Raw genomic sequence first — 15,423 nt, forward strand, 5'->3', positions numbered from 1 at the left:
ACATCTTGAGGACAGAGTCAGTTTTAAAATCATGTCCCTGGCTTCTTGATGTCTTACACACACTAAGGATTTAATATTTGTTCCACAGGTGAACCACTGCCTCGTACCTGAGGGAGAGAAGTAACAATCTGGCATGTACCCATAGGCATGCAAGGGAGATGTCCGTGTTATCTTTAGTGGTTGCAGAGATAATGTGCTGTGGAGATTACTTCATTTTTTTATGTGGACTTGGTAAAAAGGAAAAATGAGTTTGTTTCAGGACTGCAGGGAGCTTTTTAATGTAACTGATGTGAGAGTCTCAAGATTTGGGATAAAATCCTACCCCAACCTGCTCATGAAAGCCACACATCTGCAAAACTCACCATTATCAAATGACATGGTGCAGAAAGGTTGTTAGGAAAGACTAATGCCTATACATCTGGTGTAATGAAGAAATGGGAGGGTTAGGCACGGGAAACCACAGCTCCAACAGAAGGAGCTGAAAAGATATAGATAAGATTAGTGACATATGTAAAGGCCCAGATACTGTGTGACAAAGTCTACCCAGCTGAATAGGCTGAAGCCAGAAGTAATAGGAAGGCCATGTTCTCCCTAATCCTCCAAGATAAGCTGTTCCATCCAGAATTATCAGCCAACGATCTTCAGGGTATCAGCCTGAAAATGAAGTTTCAGACTGCTTTGATTCCTCATCCATAAATGAGAAAGTGCCTGAAGGATCTTTATTTATTCTCGCTCCCACCGAAACACTCTTCAAAAAGTGCCAATATACTAGCAACAGATGCATAAAGCCTCCCTTCCTTTGATTGACGGAACATGATATAAAGCAACCCTCACTTGACATTTCAGTTTCATAAGGCTCCTAGCAGGGGGAGGAAAAAAAAAATCTTAAAAAAAATTCACTAGAAAATAAAGAGGATTTATGCAAACTCACATGAATGTTTTCAGAATCGAATTTAACAGTTTTATTTCTCTGCAGCCCTTATTCTATATTTTGGGTTGCAGATGAATCATTTCAGCAGGAGTAATTTCAGCCATTTGCTTATTAATGTTTATGGCTTATTAAAACAAAGTATTTACATATTAATGTTTGTTGATTACTGGATGTTTAAGTTGCTTAGTTGTAAATGATTGAGATATTCACTCTGGGGAGGAGATATTTAATTTGGTGTTGTCTGTGCTTTAATTTAGATTTCAAAATAAGTAATTGAATGAGAAAATGTCATCTACACCTATGCATTTCAGTTTTGAAAGGTCATCCCGTGGTTAGTTTATACATTTTCAAATTCTTGTCACATTGCTCAATAAGATATTAAAGTCAACTTCACCCTATACATATTTCTTTCGATTGACATATAAATGTTCTGTTTGAAATAATAACTAAATTTAATCCCTACATATTTCTTATGGAAGAAAGGTTGGAAAATCTTCTAAATGAGCCTGAGAGAAAGACACTAGTTCTTTTGTTTTATCAAAGGAATTTATTTTACATTTAATTGCTTTCTGACTTTTTTTGCAGGTTATCTGAGGTTGGAGTTCTTCATGCTCTGTGAAAACTGTAGTATATAGAACTCCAGCATTTTCCTGACAAACATCAAAGCTACTTTGGATCCGGGGTTGACTTCATGTCCCTCAAAGAGCATTTCAAATGGCAATCTTCAGACTGCAAAGAAAACTTGGGGTGAGTAAGAGCAAAAGAAAGAATATACTAAACTTGACAAACCTTGGCTTGATAAAAGTCAGTTTCATTTCAAACATAATTTGCTTGTCTCCTCTTGTTTTCTCCACTTTCTGACCAACTAAACAGTAGTGAGCAAACAAGTGTTGCCAATAACCGTGTCATTTTTTCCCATGGTGCCAGTGGTGTTAGTGATGAAGTGGCTTAATATATTGGTTATTTTACCAGAAGGAAGTGGAAACTTGAGGAAAGGAAAGCAGAGTAATGATGTTCCTAGCAATGGTACTTTTGCTGGCACAGAGATACTCTCAGAGAAGTCAGAAATGAGTTATGGAATTGCTCTTTCTTGATTGGATGAGAGATTGCTGTAATGTTTTCGGATTTTAACCAACTACCAAGAAGCTCTAAGGACTCTTCAAAGAAGAGTAATCTTCACCTTTGAAGAGAGAGCCTTGTCTGAATTCCTATAGCAGAAAGAGGAGGAATTAGGCTGCAAAGATTGAACAGACAGTATATAGAAACAAGTATTTACATAAATTTAGGGAAATTCATTTTACTTCTTTGTGTCTCTGTTTGCTTTCTCCAGTTGTGACTTCTCTTCCCCGCTAGTAGTAGATAGAATTCTACCCCCTCTTTCACTTAGTATTGGAATATTCATCTTTGATACAATAATTCAAATGAGACATGCAAAATGAATGAAAGAGCATAGGATGAGGTGGAGTCTCAGGAGTACACAATTAGGCTCTAGAAAAAAAAATTAACTAAATTTGGCACATTTGCTCAACTATGGACCCTGAATCGGAAACAGATTGTTAAATTTTTTTTTTTTTTTTTAAGACTGAGTCTCGCTCTGTTGCCCAGGCTGGAGTGCTGTGGCCGGATCTCAGCTCACTGCAAGCTCCGCCTCCCGGGTTCACGCCATTCTCCTGCCTCAGCCTCCCGAGTAGCTGGGACTACAGGCGCCGCCACGTCGCCTGGCTAGTTTTTTGTAGTTTTAGCAGAGACAGGGTTTCACCGTGTTAGCCAGGATGGTCTCGATCTCCTGACCTCGTGATCCACCCGTCTCGGCCTCCCAAAGTTCTGGGATTACAGGCTTGAGCCACCGTGCCCGGCCAGATTGTTAAATTTTAAAGCATTCATGAAACTGGCTCATGAGAAGTTCAAGGCTTGGCTCCCAAAGACATAGATGGGAAATGGATTTTGGCTAACAATTATTTATTTATTTGAGACAGAGTCTCACCCTGTTGCCCAGGCTGGAGTGCAATGGCACAATCTTGGCTCACCACAACCTCCACCACCCAGGTTCAAGCAATTCTCTTGCCTCAGCCTCCTGAGAAGCTGGGGTTACAGGCGTGTGCCACCACGCCTGGCTAACTTTTGTATTTTTAGTAGAGGCGGTGTTTCGCCATGTTGGCCAGGCTGTTCTCAAACTCCTGACCTCAGGTGATACACCTGCCTCAGCTTCCTAAAGTGCTGGGATTACAGGCGTGAACCACCACGCCCGGCCCAGTCATTCATTCTTAATGACTCTAAACCCTTGAATCTATTTTATCAGTTTGCTTGGTGATTAAATTGTATCATGGCACAAAATGTCATCTATTCATTTAAACCTCACAGAGACACCCAAGATAATACAGGCTAGGAGTGGGGATATTGTAGCAGGAGCGTCCATCCTCTCTAGGAAATGTAAAAATGTCCTGCAGTTTTTCAGAAGGATTTCATCATAACTGAACCTTGAATAAGGAGAGACCCTTTTAATCAGCAGAGAGTGGTAGAATAAATCTGGTTGGCATAGAAGCTTCTCCTAAAACTCAATAGTCCTTTTTGTAATGCTTGTGGTGAGGCTGGAATTTTGTATACTTCATCTCAAGTAAATTTCACGATAACCCTGGGAGATGAGTACTATTATATTCCTCATCTTACATTGAAGGAAACTGAGGCTTCTTTCTGAGCTTCACTGAGTAAGGTTAGGTAAATTGCTAAGACCACACAGCTAATACATAACCGAATCTAACTCCATATTCAGCTCTGACTACAAGTCCAGCCTATGGTCACCGCTTTATATGGCTAGTTTCTGACTCTTCGTTGGGAGTCACTTCTACACATTGCTTGCACACGCACTTATTCCATATTGTAATGAAAAAGAAACCAACCATAGCCTATATTTTACTTGTAAAATCTTTGGATCTTCAGGCATAATGAAACTATTTCACAGTATGCAGTGTGCACAGGATTGCCACAATATAATTACGGTATCAGTCAGTGTTGTGTGTGCATGTATGTGCTTAAAGGAGTCATTCCATCATTCTAAAATATACTTTCCATGAATAAGAATATATACTTTGCTAAATGCATCATGTCAGAATGACACTTATAATTTCAGGATATGTACAAATTAAATACACCACATAAAATGCAAAAACTTCAAATAGACTAGATTCTAAAGCTGGCCATTTAACACATAATTATTGATTAACTCATGCTATGCTATACAGGCAAATCTTACATTTAGTTGACATTGGTACAAGTCACATATAAGCTGGTGCATTTTACTGTAACTCATGGTCACTATTAATTGTCTAAATTTCTTACAAATGTAGATCGTTGCTGTTAGAGGAGCTAGACATGAATGTGGACAAATCAAGATTCCCTTTCTCCCTCACCAGACCTTCTATACAAGTCAGTAATAGATTATATAATAGATTATGTTCAAAATAAAAAGTATGCCTTTTTAAAGATATAATCATACTCTCATTAGCACAGGAGATGCCTTGTTGGAAATGGGAATGCTAAATAAATCAGCACCATAGAGTGTGAAGGTGTGGTTCCTATGTATTGAATATATGGCATATGTTCAATCATTTACAGTGCCTGAAATAGTCCCTGTTCGAGAGCAGACACTCAATAAATATTTGAATGGATTCTCCATTCACTTGAACTCCCTTGAAATCATCACAAGTTATGGGACATTATTTCTTCTGGATATCAGCCACCCCATTGTAGTCCTTCTCCCTGTCTGCAGGGATGTCTGCCTGCCATCTGCCTATCCCAGTTGTGACCTGATCTTTAGCCCCTGCTTCCCCTCCTGCAAGTTTTTCCCTTGAGAGCACCTCAAGGGAAAGCCACCATCACCCTTGAATTTTAAAATCACACTAGCTAGTCTTACTTGCACTATTGCCCCACTTCTGCCATGTTTACTAACATACTTTTTTATCAGCTATTATGCGAAATAATTGTTCAGCTGAACACAAAGCAACAGCAGAATTAGAGACTCAAGAGAGTCCACAAACTCATTGATAAAACTTTCAAACTGAGGAGAGTGGTCTGTTCCCATTCACAGACAGAGCCAAGCACTGCAGTGTACTCTTCTTCTGTACTGGCTGCCCCGTCATAAGAGAATCAAGAATCCATTACATTAAACATAGATCTTTAATAAAAGTATTTCTGAGACAGAGTAATGTAACAAATCAGTAGTATAGGAGGAAGTCTTAAATATATGCCTGTATCTAGGTATAAAACAAAAGATTTGTATTGTTTTACTCTTTTATTTTTCAATTTATTTTATTATGCATACCATAAAGTGTACAAATTTAAAATATCTATTTTCATGAATTTTACAAAAGAAACACAACCACCACACAGCCCAGATTTAAATAATTACCAGCCAACCAGAGGCCTCTCTCATACCCACTTCTAATCATTACCTACCCTATTCCTACCCCACATCCAGGGAGCTCTAAAATTGATTACCAAAGATCAGTTTACCTGTCTTTTTATTTATTATAAATGTATTTCATCGTGTAGACTTCATATACTGTAGACTCAATTGTGTCTTCTTCACTCAATCTTTTACCTGTAAGATTCATCCATGTTGTTGTTGCTATTCTCATTGCCATGTAGTATTCCACTGTATTATAATTTCACAATTAATCCATTCACTTTGTAATGGACTTTTGGATTTTCATCAGTTTGGGACTAAGGCGAATAATGGTGTTATAAACATTCTTGTGCACATTGCAGTGCACGTACTTAACATTTCTGTTGGAAATGCAATCATGAGCCACATAACGACATTTCAGTCTGTGACAGACTACATATATGACAGCGGTCACGTAAGATTATAATACAGTATTTTTACTATAGCTTTTCTATGTTTAGATACACAAATACTTACCTTTGTGTTACAACTGCCTGCGGTACTTAGTACAGTAACATGCTATTCAGGTTTGTAGCTTAAGAGTAATAGGGTAGACGGTGTAGTTTAGGTTTGTAGTAGGCTGTACCAATGATGAAATTGCCTAACAATGCATTTCTCAGAACGTTTTCCCATTGTTTAAGTGATGCATGACTGTATATTTAGGAGGGAAATTATTGCATTACAGGATAACTATATTGTTAGTTTTTAGAAGGTATTGCCAAAGTGTTTCCCAACGCGGATGAGAATTCTCAGTTACTCTATGACCATCAAGCACTTGCTATATTCTGGGGATTCGGGGTTTGAGTTTGTTGTAATCATTCTTGTGGATGTATAGTAGTAACACTATGTGATTCTATTTGCGTTTCCCAGATGCCTAATGCTGTTGAACACTTTTTCATATGCTTATTGGTCACTTGAATATTCTTTTTCATAAAATGGTTGTTAAAATTATTGGCCATTTTCTTGTTGGCTATTTATTTCTTATTGATATACAGAGGACATAGATTAACAGATAAGATACATGTATAGATCCACAAAATCATAGGAATTCTTTGTTGGAGCTATATGGCAAATTTCTTCCATTCTCTCACTAGTCTTTTATTATCTGAATGAGATCATCTAATAAAATAAAGTTCTGAATTTTAATTCATTCCAATTTATCAATCTTTCCTTTTATGGCTATTAGCAGCACTCCCAGATCTGAAAAAGAAAAAAGAAAAAAAAAAAAAAAAANTTGAATATTCTTTTTCATAAAATGGTTGTTAAAATTATTGGCCATTTTCTTGTTGGCTATTTATTTCTTATTGATATACAGAGGACATAGATTAACAGATAAGATACATGTATAGATCCACAAAATCATAGGAATTCTTTGTTGGAGCTATATGGCAAATTTCTTCCATTCTCTCACTAGTCTTTTTATTATCTGAATGAGATCATCTAATAAAATAAAGTTCTGAATTTTAATTCATTCCAATTTATCAATCTTTCCTTTTATGGCTATTAGCAGCACTCCCAGATCTGAAAAAGAAAAAAGAAAAAAAAAAAAAAAAACAAACGCCTAACTGAAGGTTAAAAAAAAACTCTTTTAAGAAGCTGCATGGTTTTAACTTTCTCATTTAGTTCTATGATGTTTCTGGAATTGATTTTTTGTATATGGCATAAATTAGGGGCCAAGATTTTTTTAAGTTGGCATATAAAATTAATCTAGCACTATGTTTAAAATGCACCTCATTTTACCTTGCACTACAGTGGCACATTCGTTGTAAATAAGTTGTTTATATGAATCTGTCACTGGGCTCTTTTTTCTCTTCATCTATTTGTCCATCCTGGCATCAATACTGTTTTAATTAATATAGTCTCAATAAATGCTTACATAAAATCTCCAACATTCTTTCTCTTCTTCAAGATTATCTTTGCTATTCTTGGCAAATCTGAAATTTTTATTGTCATTTTATTGAACCTGTAGATAAATTTAGAGAGAAGTGACATCTTAAACAATAGTCTCCTAAGTCTTAAAAATGGTATGACTCTTCATTTATTTAGGTATTTTATCTCATTAATCTTTTTTTAGTTTTCTGTGCAGAAATTTTACACATACTTTGTTAAATTTATCCCTGGGTATTTTATTTTTTATACTACTATACCTGTGTATTTTTCAGTTTTTGTACATGATAATTTGTTGCTAATACATAAAAGTATAATAATTTATTTGATAATGCTCTGTGTTTATACATAGAGTTTCCAGATTTTCAATGTACACAATCTCATCATCTGCAAATAATATGGTTTTTCCCTCTCCTTTCAATATTTATACCTTTTATTTTTCTTGCTGACTAGAATCTCCAGTAAAATGTTGAGTAAAAGTGATGGTAACTGATATCCTTATGCCTTTCCAAATTCAGGATAAAACTTTCAACAATTCAACCTTAAGGATTTTTTGTATATTTTGAAGATATCCATTATTAGATGGAGAAAATTTCTTTCTATTTCTAGTTTACTAAGAATTGTGTTATGAATAAGTGTTATCTTTTATCAAATATTATTAGTAACCTATGGATATAATCACGTTTTTTCTTCTTTATTTTATAAATGAAATGAATTACATCCATTGACTTTTTGAATGTTAAACCAATCTTGCATTCCTGGACAAAGCTAACGTGCTTTCCATTATTCTTTATACGTGCCCCTGGATTTAATTAGCAAAGCTTTGGTTTAGACATTTTGCCTCTATGTTACTAAGAAATATATGTTGGCAAAATCATTGCCAAAATGTATGTTGGCAAAAAAAAGTTGGCAAAATACCTGCTTCTCAATTAGTGGCATCAAGTGGCTTTCTGCAGATGTTTTGTAAAGGGGCCAATAACCTCTTTCAACCAGGATACTGATATTCAGTGCTGTGTCTCTTATACAATAATAAAGCTTAGACATCCATGAGGAAATTTAGCTAAGAGTTTTGAGTTTTATGAGTTCTCCTGGGCCCTGGATCTTCATAGCAAGTGGTAGAATAGAGGCACTGGCTCAGAGCTTGGTGGACATGTCTCTGAGCCCACAGCTTTCTCTTGTAGATAGGTACAACGAATCCATGGAACAACGGTTTGCCTTCAGGATAAATTCCAAACTCTTTAATACAGAACCCAAGACCTGTGGGTCCTGGGATCTACAGATCTCTCTAGCTTCATATCTTACTCTGCTTCCTAGCTCCCTCTGGTAATCTACAAGTCCAGTGCAGTATCCATTGCACTACAGAGCCAGATCCTCTTGCAATCTATATGGTTCGTATGTACTGACTTACTTATAGTTCCTTGAATATATCAAGCTTTCACTCACTTTAGAGACAGGACCTACTTTTCTCCTGCCAGGACCTACTTTTTCTATTTAGGTCTTTTATTTTTTAGTGTGCCTTATTATATACAGAGATATCACAGAGGATGACTACTATGTCTTACTAATCTTTTCATCCTACAAACTTGACCAGTATATAAGAGGCACTCTAAAACAATGTTCGTTTGAAATGAATGAATTAATGAAAATGTATTTACTATAAGTCTCCTATGTTCATTGTCATCTCAATGTAAGAACTAAGGAACAGGCCGGGCTCGGTGGCTCATGCCTGTGATCCCAGCACTTTGGGAGGCTGAGGCGGGCAGATCACCTGAGGTCAAGTGTTGTAGACCAGCCTGGCCAACATGGTGAAACCCCGTATCTACTAAAAATAAAAAAATTAGCCAGGTGTGGTGGCGGGCACCTGTAATCCCAGCTACTCGGGAGGCTGAGGCAGGAGAATCGCTTGAACTCGGGAGGCAGAGGTTGCAGTGAGCCGAGATTGTGCCACTGAACTCCAACCTGGGCGACAGAGCAAGACTCTAAAAAAAAAAAAAAGAGAACACAAAGATAAGTGAGAAAAGCAATAATATCACTAATTTATTCATTAATTAAGTCAGCAAATAACTACTGAATATGGATAACTGACATCTTTATGCTTTCTGAATTCAGGGTTAAAATGTTCAGTAATTCAACTATAAGTTGATTATTTTTTGTATATTTTTGACATTGTGTATAGCTTTTGCTAGGCAGAATGCTACATATAGTCAATGGATGAGGCAGAAACACCCAATTTTATAGTCTGTCTGGGGAGGGAGAGAATCGAGTTAACATAATAAGAAAAACAAAGGTGTGAATTTTAAAATTATAACTTGAAATATGTTCCACAAAGGGAAAAAACACAGCATTAAAGTTTCAGAACATAGAGAATGGGGAATGCTTATTTCAGAGAGAACTTTCAAGGTAGCCTCACTGAGGTGGTATATTAGGCCATTCTCTCATTGCTATAAAGAAGAACCTGAGGCTGTGTAATTTATAAGAAAAGAGGTTTAATTGGCTCACGTTCTTCAGGTTATGCAGGATGCATAGCAGCTTCTGCTTTTGGAGTGGGGGGTACCAGGAAGCTTCCAATCAAGGCAGAAGGCAAAGAGGGAGCAGTCATCTTACACAGCAGGAACCAGAAGCAAGAGAGGGGCAAGGGAGGTGCCACGCGTGTGTAAGGGACCAGGTCTCATGAGAACTCACTCACTATAGTGATGACAGCAGCAAGGGGGATGGTGCTAAACCATTCCTGAGAAATCCACCCCCATGATCCAATCACCCTCCACCAGGCCCCACCTCCAACAATGGAAGTACAAATCACCATAAGATTTGATGGGGACACAGATCAAAAGCATATTAGGTGGTTACTGTTAAGGAGCCAGTCAAAACTCTTACCTTTACACAGTTCTGAACTAGGGTACTTAACCAGATCATAATTTTATTCAGCTTGGTTTATCTCAGCAGTTCTCAAAGTATTGTCCAGATACCAGTAGGGGTTCCAAAACTCTTTCAGAGGAGCCGTGAGGTCAAAACTCTAATACTAAGATCATGATAGTATCTTGCCTCTTTTACGCTCATTATCTTATGAAGGTATGGTGATTTCCGGAAGCTACATGGCATGTGAGATGTCACATTAGATTGAATGAAGAAAGTGTCCTTTATTAAACCAAACATTAATGAGATTTGCAAAAATATGTATAACGGTGTCATTTCCTCACTCAATGTTTTTGTTTTAGACAATATAGTTATGTTGATAAAAACGTGTTATTTGGCCAGGCATGGTAGCTTACTCCTATAATCCCAGCACTTTGGAAGGCCGAGGCGGGTGGATCACCTGAGATCAGGAGTTCGAGACCAGCCTGACCAACATGGAGAAACCCGTCTCTATTAAAAACACAAAATTAGCTGGGTGTGGTGGCGTGCGCCTGTAATCCCAGCTACTCGGGAGGCTGAGGCCAGAGAATCTCTTGAACCCAGGAGGTGGAGGTTGCAGTGAGCCAAGATCGCACCATTGCATTCCAGCCTGGGCAACAAGAGAGAAACTCCATCTGAAAAAAAAAAAAAGTGTTATTTATGTTAACATGTCATGGGTTTATTATTGCTATTTTACAATAATTTAACAAATACCTTAAAAATTTCCAAGTTTTAATTTTCAGTATGGTAAAAATTGATAGATAAAGCCCCATAAACCAAAGTTCTTTTGAGTTCTCAAACAAATTTAGGAATATAAAGAGGTTCTGAGATTTAAAATTCTGGGAACTACTGGTTTTGCTAGTAAAATTAAGGACAGGTAAAAAGAATATTATCACTAGACAAACTGAAAGATACCTAAGATGATATACAAAAAATGATCCCTGCTAACCTTCTAAGTTTGGACATAAATTGAAAACATCTGTCTGAAAACTAAAACATTCAGTCAAACATCCCCAGTGTTCCAAAAATCCCAATGTGTAGCAGGTTATGGACAAAACATTCTGAGTATGTGAGTAAGCGGCGGCAGGGCTCCATGAGAAGGAAGGTTCTGGTGCCCCATAGACCCAGATTGAGTGTTTTCCATTTTAATTGGAAAACTTTGCAGCCTCTTGTTTATAGCACAGGGGATAGGAGATCAGGCATTTTAAGTGAAATAAAATAGAACCAACTCTTCAATTTAAACTTCTGGAATCTTTTCCTTGAAATGTTGCCTGCAGGTCTCTCTACCCAATTATTCTGCACCAGGACTGCTCAACCACTGTCCAAGATGATCAATCCTGAACCTAACGCCATAAAATATTCAATTGCTCCATACCTTGGCCTGCTCTCTGGGCATTGTAAGTGCAGCACCTCAGTCATATTTTGCCTAATTTTACTCTCATCAGTAAAACTAGAAGTAATAAGACTCCCAACGATAAGAGATCATTATGAAGGAAAAGTTTCTTCAACATTTATTTTTTAACACTTAAGTTCATTCTTCTGTAATTCCAAAGAAAAATTATCCATTTTATCTTGTAAAATTATATATATTTTACATTTTATTTGAAATGAAACTAGCGCCCTCCTCACTACCAAGTAGTCAAGAACAACAAAAAAAGCCCACTAAAAAACGAAAAGATTGAAAAATAGCAGAATATATTAAATTGGAAGATTATTGTGGATATTCTTATAGTCTTGATGTCCTGTACCCTAAGAAACATTTTTTCCACCAGACTTTGCAAGCAGAAATTATCAGATTACTTTGTGAATCCTTCTATTTGAATGTAACTTTTTGAAGGTTCTAGCCTACTTTTCCTATTGTAAATATGCTCATGCAAATTTATATGAAGTAATATGTATGAAAGTGCTGTACACTATAGTACATACGGTAACATATTAGATTATTGTTGTAAGTAAAGAAAGCAAAATAAAGGCCAGGCATGGTGCCTCATGCTTGTAATCCCAGCACTTTGGGAGGCTGAGGTGCGTGGATCACTTGAGCTCAGGAGTTTGAGACCAGCTTGGGCAACATGGTGAAATTCTGTCTCTATCAAAAATACAAAAATTAGTTGGGCATGATGGCACATGTCTGTGGACCCAGCTACTCTGGAGGCTGAGGTAGGAGGATTGCTTTAGCCTGGGAAGCCAAGGCTTCAGTGAGCTGTCATCACCCCAGTGCACTCCAGCCTGGGTGACACAGTGAGACCCGGTCTCAAAATAAATAAATAAATTATTTTTTTAAAAAAATAAAGCAAAATAAAATATGATCTTTTTAAGTAAAAGCTATTGAGATATTCCTATCTAATCAACTTCTATCAATCTGTAATAATGCCTTGCTGAATCCAAAGTCTCCTTTTTAATTGACTAATGGAACATTTCTAGACTGACCCATTGGCGTATAGATGCCATCAAGTAATCCATCTGTAATCTGGAGCCACTTTTGTTTAAAGTTGTCCAAGTGCTTCTTGGATACTTATTAATCTATTACAGAAAGATTCTCTGTTAGCAAAGTTCTACAATAGGCATTCCCCTACCTGCCTGAGTATTGAACCAAAAAATAATGGTTTGTAGGTATTAAAATAGACAATGGCCAAACTTTACCATTATGTTTATAATTATTTACACAAATTTATTTAAGTTCAATGATACATTTTCCAGAGCTAAGCTTTTCAATTCAGAAAGTCAATGGATTTTCTGAACTTAAAAAAAAAAAAAAGTCAAGCATTAGAATAACAAACTCACGATAATTGTCATTCCTGTTCTGAGGACTCAGTTTGTTTGAAAAGATTTAACTACAAAAAAGAAAAACAGTATTCAATGAATGTGAGGATGTGGACTCATTCATATATTTCCTTGAAATAGGTTGTTAATAATAGTTTAAAATACTGCACTGTAAGATGAAACTACTTCAATGTAATTATTCGGTCATCAAAGACTATGAACATATAAACACGAATTTTGTCAACAGAATTATGTAATATCTTCCATAAAGTGGCCATTTACTTCAAGGTCATCATATCACTTTAACATTCTTAAGATTTTCAGTATTTTATGACTATGATTTGGAAAGGTGAGGGGAGGTCTGCAGAAAATATTTTACTTCATGGATATGCTTGTGTGTATGATCTTAATTATTCACCAAAGTTTCTATGTTTCATCTTCATTTCCCTGATAGTATTACTCTAAAATGAGGAAATGGAAGCCCAGTGTGGTGGCTCAAGCTTGTAATCCCAACACTTTGGGAGGCTGAGGCGAGCAGATCACGAGGTCAGGAGATCGAGATCATCCTGGCTAACACGGTGAAACCCCATCTCTACTAAAAATACAAAAAAAATTAGCCAGGCATGGCGGCAGGTGCCTGTAGTCCCAGCTACTCGTGAGGCTGAGGCAGACGAATGGCATGAAACCAGGAGGCAGAGTTTGCAGTGAGCCGAGATCGTGCCACTGCACTCCAGCCTGGGTGATAAAGCAAGACTCCCTCTAAAAAAAAAAAAAAAAAAAAAAAAAAAAAAAAAAAAAAAAAAAAAAAAAAAAAAAGAGAAAGAAAAGGGAAAGATGTAAAAATATGTTTTCTTCTTAAATCTTTTACCATCCTCAGCAAATACAGTTGAGAACTTCACCCCTGGTTACTAAGGGGAAAAAAAGTAATTTACAATGCACGTTTGGCACACAGATGTCCAAAGGAGACACCTCCTATCCTTAAGTGTATCATACGCTTAGAAAGAAAGACATCTTTCTGAGGAAAAAGAATAGGCAAGGGTGGAATTCCAACTTTCAACTTTATGATATAAATAACTTTGCTTATATTGAAGAAGAAAAAAGAGCAAGGAACCTTCAATAGTCCTTACACATTTCTGGGAGGTGATAGCTAGTGCCATGCCCTACACTGCCCAGCATTCACAATAACTTACAACAATAAAATCATAGCTTTTGCCCCAAATAACTTCATCTGTCAATAATACATGATAAACTGGATTATGAGATTATTAGCACATAGTTAAATGTATTTAAATTGCCATTTGTACAGCTGATGGAGATTTCTATAAATGAACAGTAGTACCAGAGCCTATACAACATGGAAAATAGCATACGTAGCATAAATCAGGCAAAATATTTGGGATCATGTGTGCTTAATATGTGATACATCTGAACATTTTTCATTAGCATTTTAGCATTTTCTTTCTCCATCCTACCTCTAGGTTGTGTTGCTAATGGACAATATAGAGGGTACAAAGTATCCAACTTCCTTCTTCTTTTCCTTAGTTGGAGCTGAGCAATCCATTGGCACATTCAGTGGGGCAGGAGTGGTTGCCAGGGTTAGGGCTGATGAAGAAGCCTGTGAAATCACAGTATTGACTACTTAGGGGTGTTGAACAAATAAATGAATAAATCGACAATAATGGCAAGCAGGTTTCTCACCTTTGGAGAAGAAATTACAAATATAGAAAGATGAATGCTGCAATTAAACCTGCAGTACTGAATTGGAATTGGAAGTGTCAGTGTAGAAACATGGTTTTTAAATATACATAAACAGAAATAGACAGAGCTGTAGGTGTGCATGAGTGGGTGTGTGTATACAGGCACATCTTTTTTAGCTGTATCTGCAAAGAGGGCCTAGATACAATGACACCCTGACAGAAATAAATATCCAGGGTACTCAGGTGTTGATTTCAAAGTAGTAGCATTCGCTACTAAGGAAAAACCAAAGGTCCTTGGTAAGTGACTGAATCAAGGACTAGAGCAGGGAAACAACAAAATAAGCCTGGAATATCTTGTGCCAGAAAGTAAAAGCATGTTCAAAGAATTGTGAGGACAAGTCAAAAGGACAAAAAAAGCCAGCTTGAAAGGGCTTTTACTAACAAAGTCTGGGACAACTTGATCATCAAGTATTATAATTATAATATTGGAGTGTAACTGATTGAGTAAAAGAAGATTCTGAGCCAATACTGGTATACATGGTAGGCAGATAGATAAGATAAATGATATATGGATGGATGAATGGATGGATAGATGGATGGGTAGATAGATGGACAGATAGCTCTACCTTATAGCAGAATAACATACATGTAAAGGGAATGATAGATTATACAAAATCACCATTTACCACCCATTATAGAAATAATTTATGTAGGCAAAGGTCATCAAAGGATGGTAAAACTAGTGGGTGAAAGCTCAATGAGGAAGAAGATATTTATAGTCTCAAACGATTCCCCACAAATTATTTAATTATTCA

At 36.8% G+C, this 15,423-nt stretch overlaps 1 long non-coding RNA gene across 1 annotated transcript in view; it reads right to left on the minus strand.

Annotated features, from left to right (window-relative positions):
• Positions 1-1,535: 1,535 nt before the first annotated feature.
• The window catches only part of LOC108542631 (uncharacterized), a 46,384-nt gene continuing 32,496 nt past the window's right edge, over positions 1,536-15,423 (minus strand). Inside the window, exons 4-5 of the long non-coding RNA XR_001889317.1 lie at positions 14,384-14,526; positions 1,536-1,660 (exon numbers count right to left, since the gene is read on the minus strand). This is a non-coding gene — a long non-coding RNA (uncharacterized LOC108542631). The remainder of the gene's footprint in view (positions 1,661-14,383; positions 14,527-15,423) is intronic.

The sequence above is a fragment of the Rhinopithecus bieti genome, unplaced genomic scaffold (assembly GCF_001698545.2).
Source record: "Rhinopithecus bieti isolate Rb0 unplaced genomic scaffold, ASM169854v2 scaffold_19708, whole genome shotgun sequence".
In the NCBI taxonomy this organism is placed as follows: Eukaryota; Metazoa; Chordata; class Mammalia; order Primates; family Cercopithecidae; genus Rhinopithecus; species Rhinopithecus bieti.